Source organism: Spinacia oleracea, chromosome 1 (assembly GCF_020520425.1).
Source record: "Spinacia oleracea cultivar Varoflay chromosome 1, BTI_SOV_V1, whole genome shotgun sequence".
In the NCBI taxonomy this organism is placed as follows: domain Eukaryota; kingdom Viridiplantae; phylum Streptophyta; class Magnoliopsida; order Caryophyllales; family Amaranthaceae; genus Spinacia; species Spinacia oleracea.
The window spans coordinates 129,872,875-129,886,075 of NC_079487.1; positions in this window are offsets into that span (position 1 = coordinate 129,872,875).

A 13,201-nucleotide genomic window follows, 5' to 3' on the forward strand; every position below is an offset into this window, starting at 1 on the left:
TTTCATCTCCGCCCTTATAGAAAAACATTTCAAGGTTCACCTCTACCTTATAATGGAGTAATTTCTAAACTTCTTATTTATTTTTTACTCTAATATTTATTATACCCTATAAATGGCAAGTAATTAATTTTGGACGGTCTAAAACGTTGATGAATACAAATCTACCCGACTATATCTCTTAACCGTTATTATAACTACCTATCATTCATCCTAATTTAAGTAAATTTCGTAGATTTTGTTGAAAATATTACATCCATGAAAGTTTATAAGAGAACTTTTAAGAACTTCAAATCAAAAGTGGGAAAAAAAAAGGTGAGGAAAACTTTAACATAAAACAAATTTATTCTCACTTTTTTATTTTCTTATACCAAAAAAAAAAAAGAAAATGAAGGCAATATTAGCGCTTTGGTTCGGTTTGGTAATGAGCATGGCCTTGATAGCAAACAATTACATGCTAGTCGCAAATGCAGCAGATTCTGGCAAGAAAAATACATTTATAAACTTCGATCCATGTACCAAACCCAATCCCCCTCCGCACTGTGATCCGAACCGACTCAGTAAATTAACCCCGGTTTCTAATTATCGTCGTGGTTGCTCTAAAACCAATAGGTGTCACAGGATACCGGGCCATAATCATGATTAACTCCATTCATCACCAAATAAACTGCGCTGCTACAATATACGGAGTATATATCATGGGAATTTTGATGTTTTTAAACATGTACATGAATTTTTGTTGCGATTTATAACCGTAACGTACGATTATTATATAAAGTATTCCGTCCGTTGATATTTTATTGCAACATTTTAAATTTTACATTTACTAGGATAGCGCGTATGGATGCCAATCGAAAAAACGATAAATTTTGGCCTCCTACATACAACAACAACAACAAAGCCTTAGTCCCAAAATATTTAAGGATTGGCTTACATGAATCGTCGTAGGAGATCGTCGTTATCACCAATCAAACACGATTAAAACTAAGGAAAAATAATGTATATTTTTGCTCTGTTTTGTAGTTTCCAATCATAATTGACCTGGTAAATAGTAAATTTACGATTTCTCATGTAGTTTCCAGGTAGAAAAGGCTTAAAAAACAAACTATCACCGAAAACCATGGTTTTTTACTATAGACGATTTATCATTTGCCTTGTTACCAATGAAGGTCAAACAAGATCATATTGCTACATCATCCTACGATTCCTACAATCCTACCTATCAGATAGATACACGAAACTCCTCATAAGATGTGGTGCAAAATGCTCAGACTTCAGAGAAACAAGCAATTTGTATTGTATGTATGACAGTAATTTCAAGGTCACAGCTGCAATGAACAACCAAGATATCAATGAAACTACAAAATGGAAATCGAATGTGTTAATCTTCTTTGGGCTGCGTTCTATTCATCTGATTTCCAATTATTTTTCCTGAACTTATCTTATCTGAACTTATCTGAACTTATCTGAACTTAACTGAACTTATTAGAACTTATCAAAACTTATTTTAGTTGTAAATTGTAATTGGTCAACCCTTATTTTTCCTGAACTTATCTGAACTTAACTGAACTTATCTGAACTTATTTATCTTAAATAAGTGAAAATAAGGTGAACAGAACAGGGCCTTACTCTTACGTTTATTCATTTCATGAAAATGTGCAGGAGAAGACATCAAATGGCAAACTAAAATTGTACGATAATTTTTTATTGATCTTCAGAATTAGCTTATAAATACACTACATACATTAAACTCTCAACTGAATTGTTAGGAAAATTTCATAGGTTCTGTCGCAATTTTCTATCTTGCAAAAGATTTTTTAGCAGCTCTAACAAACCAATGTCACCTCTAAGCCAAGGCTTTAATTTCTTCAACTAATCTTACTTATAAGAAATCAGTGTTTGTCAACTAAAAATATCATCTCATACATTAATTACATTCATAGTCTGCTAAAATCACTAATGAATTAGTGAAATTAGTTTTAGTCACTAAAAATCAGTTCAATTCAGTAAAATCAAGTGACAAAAACACAAGAATAAGGTCAAAATACAAACAATAACTTTCTCTTAGCATGACAACTTTGTCCAACAAGGAAACATTCAATAATTCATGATAAAAGCTTCAAAGCTTGCTACTCATCTATGCCGATGGTAAACAATGCATTAACCTCCAAATTGAATGAAGTGGGAAATTAGTTTTTACTACCTCCGTTTCAGAAAGTTCTTTACGCTTTGAAAAATGTGTCCAAATTATAAAAACTTTCACCGTAAATTCTCATCATTATATACATCAAAAAGTTAAATATAAGATCTTGTTAAATTGGTCTCGGGATGTATTTTCATAATATCAAATTTTTATAATTTTTTCACATACGAAATAGGATATATTAGTAGTTAAATATTGTATTGGAGTCCACGCAAATAGTAACTGTAAAAAAAAATTGAAACGGATGTAATAACTTAAAAAAAATCAGAGTAAAAAAACATGGTAGCAGATAGTATAGAATAAGAAAGCATTAACCCTTGAATTTGAATAAATATAGTCCTAAGTTCATTTCCAACACCAAGTATATCCAATACTTTCCACCCATTATTAAAGAGGTTGAGTGATGTCCCCCCTATTCTTAAGGTTTCTGATTGCTCCAAAACTAATGTCGTGTCTGTACCCAGTGGGGCATAGTCAAAACCCAGAATTCCATTCCACTCCATATGTTCTTAATTATTGCCTCTCCTTCTTCTACTGTACATGTACTTAAAACCCTTGAATTAACAATCCCCAAATAGTAATTTCTCAATGCAAATCAAAATACCCAATGCGAGAAGTTTTATGTGACATGCTATTTTATTTTGAAGGAAGGTTAGCAAGTGTCAGGCCGTGATGCTCCAAACTGGCAAATATATACTACCTCCGTTTCAAAAAGATCTTTAGAGTTACTATTTGCACGAACTCCAATACAACATTTGACTACTAATATATCCAATTTCGTATGTGAAAAAATTATAAAAATTTGATATTCTGAAAATACATCCCAAGACCAATCTAACAAGATCTTACATGTAACGTTTTGATGTATGTAATGGTGAGAATTTACGGTCAAAGTTTTTATACTTTGGACACATTTTCCAAAGCGTAAAGAACTTTCTGAAACGGAGGAAGTAGAAGGCTAGAAGCTCAAACTTTGTAAGATGCTATTAGATTTTTCTCTCAAAAAAATTTACATTAAGGTGTGATTTCACAAAAAAAATTATATAAGTTCCTTTCTCGCAAAATTATAATATTTGAAGCTTATTGGGAAATCAATCATTTTCCTCTTATTCTTTACACTCTCTCTATCATCTTGTATATTCATACATATTAATATAATTCATACTATTATTAATAACCATCCATGACAATTATTAAAGAGAAGAGAATATGGACATGTGGTTATTAAATCATGTGTGGAAAAAGGTAAGTTAGGAGAAAGTGCTAGAAAAGTACAACAATTTCTATTATAAAATTTGTTAATTATATTGTAAAAAGTAGGACAATTATTTTTTATTTGGTGAGAGATCCTTTGTTTTGGAAGTTTTTTTTTTTTTAACAAAGGCTAAATAAACAACATTAATTATGTAAGATCCTTTCTCTTTCAATTCTGTTGTGTTTTTGCGTTAGATCTCAATAAAACTACATAGTTTCAGTGTAGTAAGTACCCCTATAGTGGAGTTTGTTTGTTTCAGGTTAGTAAGTACCCCAAAGAAAATGAAGGCAATATTAGCGCTTTGGTTCGGTTTGGTAATGAGCATGGCCTTGATAGCAAACAATTACATGCTAGTCGCAAATGCAGCAGATTCTGGCAAGAAAAATACATTTATAAACTTCGATCCATGTACCAAACTCATCTCCGGTCCTGATATTTTGAGGGCCCTAGGCGAAATAAGGGATCAGGACCCCTTACGAAATAACACGTCTTTAACTGAAATAATATCATTTTTTTTAAAATCCATTATATCGTTGAATTCAAATCAATAAAAACTTACTATATCACCTTTGCAGTCCTAGAATTTCAAAATCATGCTCTAGTCGATCTCTTGAAATATTTCAATAAAATAAATACTCACTTAATTACAAGATAATTAATATGCATAAAGAGATTTTTTTTGAAAATAAAGGTTCATTTTGAGCATATAAAAGTACCAGCTAATTTTGTCTTCATGAACACATTTGATATCTATTTTCAAACTTATAAACCTTATAGTCCATAAAATAAGCATTTTTTCGCCCACATATAGTTACATCAATTAGAACTGAGTACTAAAAATCAAATACTACGTACATATACTCAACGCAAAACACAAAAATAAAAACATTGACAAAGTTTAAAAAAGAAAAACTCAAAGTACAACACAAAAATTAAAAATATTGACAATGTTTAAAAAAGAAAAACTCAACGTAAAACACAAAAATAAAAATATTGACAAAGTTGAAAAAAGAAAAGAAATGAACAAGTATGGGGAGTCGAACACTAGACCTCTAGAAAACATTAAAGAGGATGCACATACTTTCTATCAATGAGCCAAGGAAATAACATGTGTATTTAATGTGTTGTTTATTACTAGTACTAAATTACTGGACATGTTATTATTTTAGGTCTCTTTTCACCTTAGGCCCTAGGCGGTCGCACCCCCACCTACCCTCTAGGGCCGGGCCTGAGCAAACCCAATCCCCCTTCGCACTGCGATCCGAACCCACGCAGTAAATTAACCCCGGTTTTTTAGTATCTCCGTGGTTGCTCTAAAATCAATAGGTGTCACAGAATGCCGGGCTATCATCATGATTAACTCCATTCATCACCACATAAACTGCGCCTTGATATTTTTATATCATGTGAATTTGATGCTTTTAAACATGTACATGAATATTTGTTGCGATTTATAACCGTAACATACTATTATTATACGAAGTATTCCGTCTATTGATATTTTATTGCAACATTTTGAATTTTACTCCTACATTGATTTTGAAAATGTTTATTAACATATATTAAAACCAACTTAATCTGTTTACTAAAACTCGATCTCCCCCGGCTAGATATATATACCTGTGTGATGTTTGGTAGATGAATTAGGAACCCTATCCACTGATCTCTTTGGCTAAGTTTTTTCGGTGTGAATGATTTACAAAGGCAATATAAATTACAAATTGGGGAGAGGGGACTCGAAACTGAGACCTATCGAACGCACATCATTAGTTTTAACTACTAGGTCAATATCCTATTTTGGCGGTATCTCTTTGGCTAAATAGATGCATATTCACATCATATTTAATCGTTTGTTTAGGGCTTGTTCGGTGTCATTTTTAATATTTAGTTTTACGTTTTTTTAAAATTAAAAACTAATTTTAGTTTTGATTTTATAATTTTTGAAAACTGATATGGAATAGTAAAACTTCGGGTAACATGGGTTACAAAAAGGAAAATGATAAATCTAATGAAGAATTTCACTTCTTCCAAGGAAATCACCTTTTAAAAAATGTGGATTTCCTTGGAAGAAGTAAAATTTTCCTTGTATTTATCACTTCCCTTACAAAAAGGAAAAATACTCATTACATCATTAACTATCATCACTGACCAATCCTTGTATTTTCAACTTTAATTCTATAAGAAATTAATGGCTATCGCCATTAATAACCAAATAATGCGCTTTTTTTTGGGTGTGAAATCAATTTAAAAGCTTGAGCATCTTATAATTATCAACTAGTGTGTGGCCCGGGCGATGCCCCGGTTGCTACATTGAATAACTAAAGTTTTAGATTTTTCTTGAGTTCAATACTTGACCAAAATACTTGTATTCTATGGAATGAAAAATATCCGTTAAGTTCATCAAACACAGACATGCTAAGTCGTTTATCATGGATTCATGGCAAGTAAGTTTTCAATCATATCATCTTACAATTTGTATTTCTCGTGGAACTAAGTGCGTCAAATTAATAAACACCAAATTAGATATATATGCAGCTATGTAAGACAATCCTATAGTTGATTCTTATGAGACTTAAGAAATTAAGGCAATCCTATAGTTGACTCTTATGAGACTTAAGACATTATGTTTCTTCATGGTTGTCATAATGCTTTAATTTTTTTTCTTTTCAAAATAGTCCATAGACATTAAAAAGTCACATAAAAATTTATTTATTTTAGACTTCATGTGAACATTTATTTATAAATTAATGTGAAGAGATAAACCACAATTGGTGGTTGGTTAAGATGGTAATGAGAACTATCATCCACACTTGAGGTCTAGTGTTCGAACCTCATCGTATTGATTTTTGGTTGTCTATTTACATAATACTTGGCGAGTGGATGATGTGGCGTGAGGAGAGTACTAAGTGGCACATATACATTTTCCACAACGCCTTTTAATATATTAGTATAGATTTTTATTTGCCCAATTCAACCCATCAAATCTAAAGATGGTCGTGAGCCGGGTCGGACCGGCCCTCGGGTCTAGCCCACAGGCCGTGGGTCTAACCGGGCCGGTCCCACATTGTATCGTGCCAGACCGGGACGGGCCAAAAGGTTCAAAATAGGGCTCAGGCCCACGAGCTTTCGTGTCGGGCCTCCCAACCCGTCGTGCCTAAGGCTAATTTTATTAAATTTAGCGTGCTTTGTCGTGTCGTGCCTTGTCGTGCTTTTTCTAAAAAATTAAGGCCCAGGCCCGGCCCACGACCCACGACTTCGTGCTCGTGTCGGGACGTGTTTTTTCGTGCTCGGGTCGGGTCGGGCTTTTTTCGTGTCGGGTCGGGTAGGGCTTCGGGTCGGCCCCACCCACAACCATCTTTAATATTCAAACCTAAATTAAAGAAAAGGAAGAGAGAGATAGCCAGAAAGAGAGGGAAGAGGAGAAATGGGTAATGGTTGACAGCAGTAAGTCGGCAACATTATACGGCGGTCGGTGGAGATGCTATCACGGGCATTGTAGAGACTTTAGATCACCGGAGACATAGAAAAAAGGATTTCCGATTGATACCATCTCTGTCTTGCTGATCAAAGATTGATTCGCCACCACCGGTTGTTCGGTGAACCGCCACTCTAATTGTCGGGGGTTTGGACTTCCGAGTGTCCAACGCAGAGGAGAGATCGATCCACATAGTGAAGCTTCCAAAACCAAAACCATAAAACCACATTTAGCGGTTTCTTATTTTCCGACCAAACTGCGTTAATTCAAAAGATCTTGCACGCATCCATTGTACAATAAATATACGGATTTTTCATGAAATACCCCCGAGTTTTGCCTTAGTTCACCAAATGCCCATCAAGTTTCATAATTCATAATATACCCCTCACAAATAACTTAATACCTCAAATACCCCTCCATGACGTCATCATCCTCATAATCAACCAATTACGATCTAATTACCCACCTAATTCCTAATTAACCTCCTTAAACCCTAATTACCCATCTAATTACCCACCTAATTCCCCTAATCAACCCACCCATTGTAACACCCCGACAATTCTCTCTTTTATGAAATAACCTTTTAATATAAAACGTAGAGAATTATCAAGGCATTCTCGCCCGTGTGAAAACGTATCGGCTAATTCAGCGGAAAACATAAAACTAACTTTATATTTTTAAATAGTATACTGCGGAATTAACTCCAAAATAAACGAATGAAAAACAAAGTCAACATAAGTACATAACTAATTCAACGAGTTCAAGTCCACTTAACAAACCAAAGTTAACTTAGAATATTAAAACTAAACTACAAGCTCTCCAATCCGAACTCAATGATGTATCATCTTCAAACCTGTAGATGGACAATGCTTATTGATCCTTAGAGACTGCTGGTGTCCAGCAGCGGTTGCTGTGTCTGATGGTGGTGGCGTGGACAAGAAGCAAGCCAAGGGGAGAAAAAGAGAACGGGAGAACGAGAGGGAGGAAAGGTGAGGTTGGCTGACAGCGGCGCAGCAAGGGGTGGCGCATATGTGGCGTCAACCCTGGTGGTGGTGGTTGGCGTTCACGATAAGAAGGATTAGAGGAGAAGGGAGTTGCACGTGAAGAGAAAGAGAGGAAGACGAAGTTACGTGAAAAAAGAAAGAAGGGAAGAAGCACCGTGGGTTTTGGTGAGTGAGGGAGGAGAGAGAAAATATGTGTGGGTTATTTATTTATTTTTTGGGTTTAGGTATTTTATGTACTTTGTGGGCTTTCAATAATTGGGCTAAGATTAGAATTTTTTTCCAATTTGAGAGTGTTTCCAAATCCAAAAATATTTCTATTTTTCAAATCTTTTCAAAGTTTGGTTCTAAAAATTATACTCCGTATTTGATTGCATAAATTATTAAAATATTTAGAATGTAATTAAATAAAATAAATATACATTATATATATTTATTAATAGAATTCGTTAACTCTATTTAAATATAAATAAATATATGTTAAATTATATTTATAAAATTTATAAATTTACGGGGGATTACACCCATCAATTAACCCACTAACCCACACATTTTTTCCTTCCTTTCCTCCCTCATCCTACTAATGTCATCCCTGCAAGTGAAACCCAAAAACCGACCCAATAACCCCTTCTCTTCCTCACCACCGCCACACACCGCCACCGACACCGAGTATAGATCCACATTTGGTGGGCGCGCGTGGCCGGGTCTGTTGCTTTGTTTTTCACGACGATCTTGATGGTCTATTGTTTTGTATCTCTAAATTTATATCATTTCTCTCTCCTCTAAAATGGATTTGGCCTCTAAACTTCACCGAATTGACCTTCGTCCATCTTTCATTATTGGTTCATCTTCAACCTTATTAAATACTCGCAAATCCTCAATTTTACCACTTTCTTAATCATTTTCTACAATTAAATCTTCCAACTTTAGCAACAATTCTCTCAAACCTTAGAAACTCACTTCATAATCGAATTACATGCTTCAAATTTCATCCAACTTGTCTGCAACAGTTGAAACGTCGGGCACAAATACCCAAAGTAGGGATGAGATTTAAGCTCTTTTTCTATGGATTCTGTTGATGATTTTGATAGGAAAAGGGGAATAATAGAAATTCAAAATCTTGGGATTCAATTTTTATTTCGGTATTTTGTAGAAAACTAAAAAAAAATATGGAAACCACAAAAAATTCCCTACTTTTATTATTATTTTTCAAAATCAAGATGATATTATAGGTTTGATTGATTTTAATTAAGATGATTATCCAACTTAAAACATATACGAAGTACCTAGTATATCACTTTTAAAATTATAAAACAAAAATTGAAATTACTACAATTAGGTAAATAGCAATGTTACATTCTTTCATTAAATTATTACATAAAAATCAAAAAAATTACAACCATTACACAAAAAATTAAACCTTAAGTTGAATTTTATTAGCAATTACGTACCCCCAATTGGAAATTCTTTTGTGGAGTTCTTATTCTATAAATAAATTGTACTATATAGTAGTTTATTGGTCGATTTTGAAAACAAGCCCTAGCTAGCATTCATTTAATTATATAGTAATGCAACCATGTGCACCTTAATTATATGTTCTACCTAGATTCACGCCTTTGTACCCGGCCCGTCCCTGTTGCACCTAGTGATATCAGAGCAACCACGTGAATAATTGTTAGCTGCACTACTCCCAACTTTTGCCTTTGGATCGGATGCGCAAGTAGAAGGGGGATTGGGTGATTTGCATGGATCAACGCCTATAAATTTATTATCAGCATCTGCAACTAATTGGTTGTTTGTTATGAGCGTCATGCTCACAATCAAACCCAAATACACTACAAATATGTGCTTCATTTTACTTAAAATAAGGAAAATAATAATCAAATTTATTTATATTTTTTTCTCTAGAAAAATGTGTTTTGTTTTTGGGAATTTTGAAAGATATGTCCATTCTATTTATATAAAACATGACATCTTTTTTTTAGAGAGAAAAACTATATATAGTTGACTTAATTTGTATCCGTAAACATTTTAGATAAACTAAAATAGAACAATAATCTTTTTAGTGGATACATTTTATTAGAACTATAATTTATATGTGGATTAAGTCATGCAAAACATAACATTAGTTCCTCTAAGTAAGGATTGGTCTTAATAATCATATTAATTAAATACTAACGATTTGAAAACCCAATATCTTGTGGCCACTCGTGAAAATTAAATTATTAATTACTGAATAAAAATAGAAAAAACGGGGTGTTAGAGGGGTCTAAAAGACAAGTGTTTTCAAAAAATGACTCGAACGACTACCCTTGCGGATGTGGAAATCATATTAAATAGAAGGGGATTAACTATGGGCTTATAGCCTCCTTGTTAGTTGATCGTGGAGTCGACATTCAGTTTTCAACGACACTAAGGGATTATCCATGGGTGTGTTAGATAGAGATGCTAAATTTAATCTATGTACTGGTTCATACATTTTTTCATAAAGTGGAATTTATTTTTTTATACAACTTATACAACCAATTTAAAGTTAATCTGATAGAATTTGGTAATAAATTTACTTCGGTCCTTATAACCTCTCAATATCACTTTTGAGTTAAATTATGAAAATGCATAAAAAAGAATTACAAACAAATATACATAGACATGATATAATTAAGATCCATGAAATTAAATTAAAAAGCTTAAAAAAACAAACATATATATGGTTCTAAAAATGTACTTCGCATCCTATAATCTGAAATCTTAATATACATAATATACTCAAAATTAAACACCATCAACCACATGGATTTCTCTCTCGTTGTAGTAGTAAAACAACCTGATTTCACCTGCTTTAATCAACTAATTCAACTATGTGCAATCCGTGGATTATGGACCGTGGTGCACATAGAGCATGGTGCACCAAAAGAACATATGTGCATAAGCAAAAGAACATGACACCACGGCTAAAGAACATGCGATATAATATTTCACTTTTTTTTATAAAAATAATATATTATTTTACTATTTATTAAAAACCTAAAAAAAAATACTCATGTTCTTTTCTCGTAACCAGATGTTCTTTCAATTATATACTAGTGTTCTTAAGGTGCACCATGCTCTATGTGCACCATGGTCCACCTTCTAAATTGCGAACTATGTGGCATGCTGATGTACGTAAATTTCTTAATTTTTGGTCATTTCAGTCTTATTTTGAAGAAAATCAATGTACTTTGTTGATTTTAAGGTTCATTTTAAGTAATCAAATTTTTTATCTTTTATTTTACTCACAATAATCCACTGCCATTATTTGTAATAAGTTTTCATTTGTTAATCTACATTAATTTTTTGTTAACTGGTAATGTTGAATGATTATTTTGTGTAAAAGAAGGATAGTTATAATTAAATCTAAAAAAATCAGATGTATTTATAATGCATTTGTGACTAAAAAGTTAACATATGTTAAACTCAAGTGTCTACTTAAATAAAAAAATATTATGGCATTTGTTAAATATTTATCTTAAAACTCAATGAAATAATATTCCGTATATTTTATTTTAAATTTATTTTTATTTTCATGTTGTTCTTTAAAAGAATGATTCGTATTTCCCTTTATTGTTTTGTCCCGAGGCAAAGTAATATATATTTCGAATATATATCATAATGAATTTGATTGAAAACATGATTATACCCAACATACTTCACTTAAAAAAATTAATTTTTTGGTTCATGTACCCAGTTATCGTTTTCTTTTTTTACCTTTTAAAAAATACTTATTTATTTTTATCTCCATTTAAATAGCCTTAAATACTAAAATACTAAAATCTCCAATCACATATGTTAGTTTACTTATGTGGCACTTATGTTTATTTAATTCTAAAAAACAAATCTTATTTTTTATTGGTCGGATTCTAATTACAGTTTAGGTTGGGGGTCTAATATCTCAGAAAATACACAATACAATCAATATGTTAAGCATGAAAAAATAAATAAAATTTTAATACAACTTACTACAATAAACTAAAAAAAACTCACCCAAGAAAATTAATATCGTAAGAACAAAGTAAATCAATTGGGGAAAAAAACTTAAAAATAAAATCTTAAGTAAACGTATTGTTTGGTTGGTGGGACCGTGAGAGTAACTTTAACAATTCCCCTCATAGATTTATATCCACAAAGACAAAAAGAGGTTTATTATCTTATACACTCTGATTATTTATCTTATTGTAAACTTACTTTTACCTAAATTCATCTCTTATATGAAAAGATACTTTATACATTTTATAAAATTTTCAAAATATTTTATCTAATTTATTAGCATTTACTTATGTGGCATTCAACTTTTTTAATTCTAAAATAAATTGAACATCATATTTTTATTGGATGGATTGTGTGATTTCCTACAAAGCTCAGCAAATATGCATGCTTTAATCATATATATTAGATTTTTGGTATGAGAAACGTTGGGAATTAAGACTGGATTTCATCTTCATATGTCTCAACTTCGAGTCAATTGGCTGATATTTTCACAAAGGCTTTGAGTAAACAAAAATTTGATAATTTCCTTAGTAAATTGGGAAGAGAATTCTTTACTTATAATTTTATGCATAGCAGTACTAGACATTATGTTAGAAGTCTTTACTCGAGTTGTTAAGGTTCCTTGCACATTGCAAAGTGTGTTGATACTCTTGAAGATGACAATTTTAATTTCCATGAATGTATAGCAGGTTGTACGTTTTGCGTACATATGATTTTAATTATTTATTTGTTCATATGTTTTTACCTTTCCAGTATGCGGGTGAAAAAATAACTTTCGTTTTATCAAGCACAAAGTCCAACGACCAGTGAAGTGCCAGTCGTACATTGAAAATTGTCATCTTGAAAGTTATTGAGAAATCAATCATTTTCCTCTTATTCTTTACACTCTATCTATTTTCTTGTATATTCATACATATTAATATAATTCGTACTATTATTAATAAACATCCATGATAATTATTAAAGAGAAGCGGATAAGGACATGTGGTTATTAATCATGGGTGGAAAAAATGTGAGTTGTGCTAGAGAAGTACAACCATTTCTATTATAAAATTTATTGATTATATTGTAAAAATGGGACAATTATTTTTTATTTGGTGAGAGATCCATTGTTTTGGAATTTATTTTTTTTGGGACAAAGGCTAACTAAACAACATTAGTTAATTATGGGAAATTAGGAAAGCATATTAAATCTCGAGACGCTCCAATTGCAAGTGTATGAGCTCGATACACCCGCTCCCGCTCAA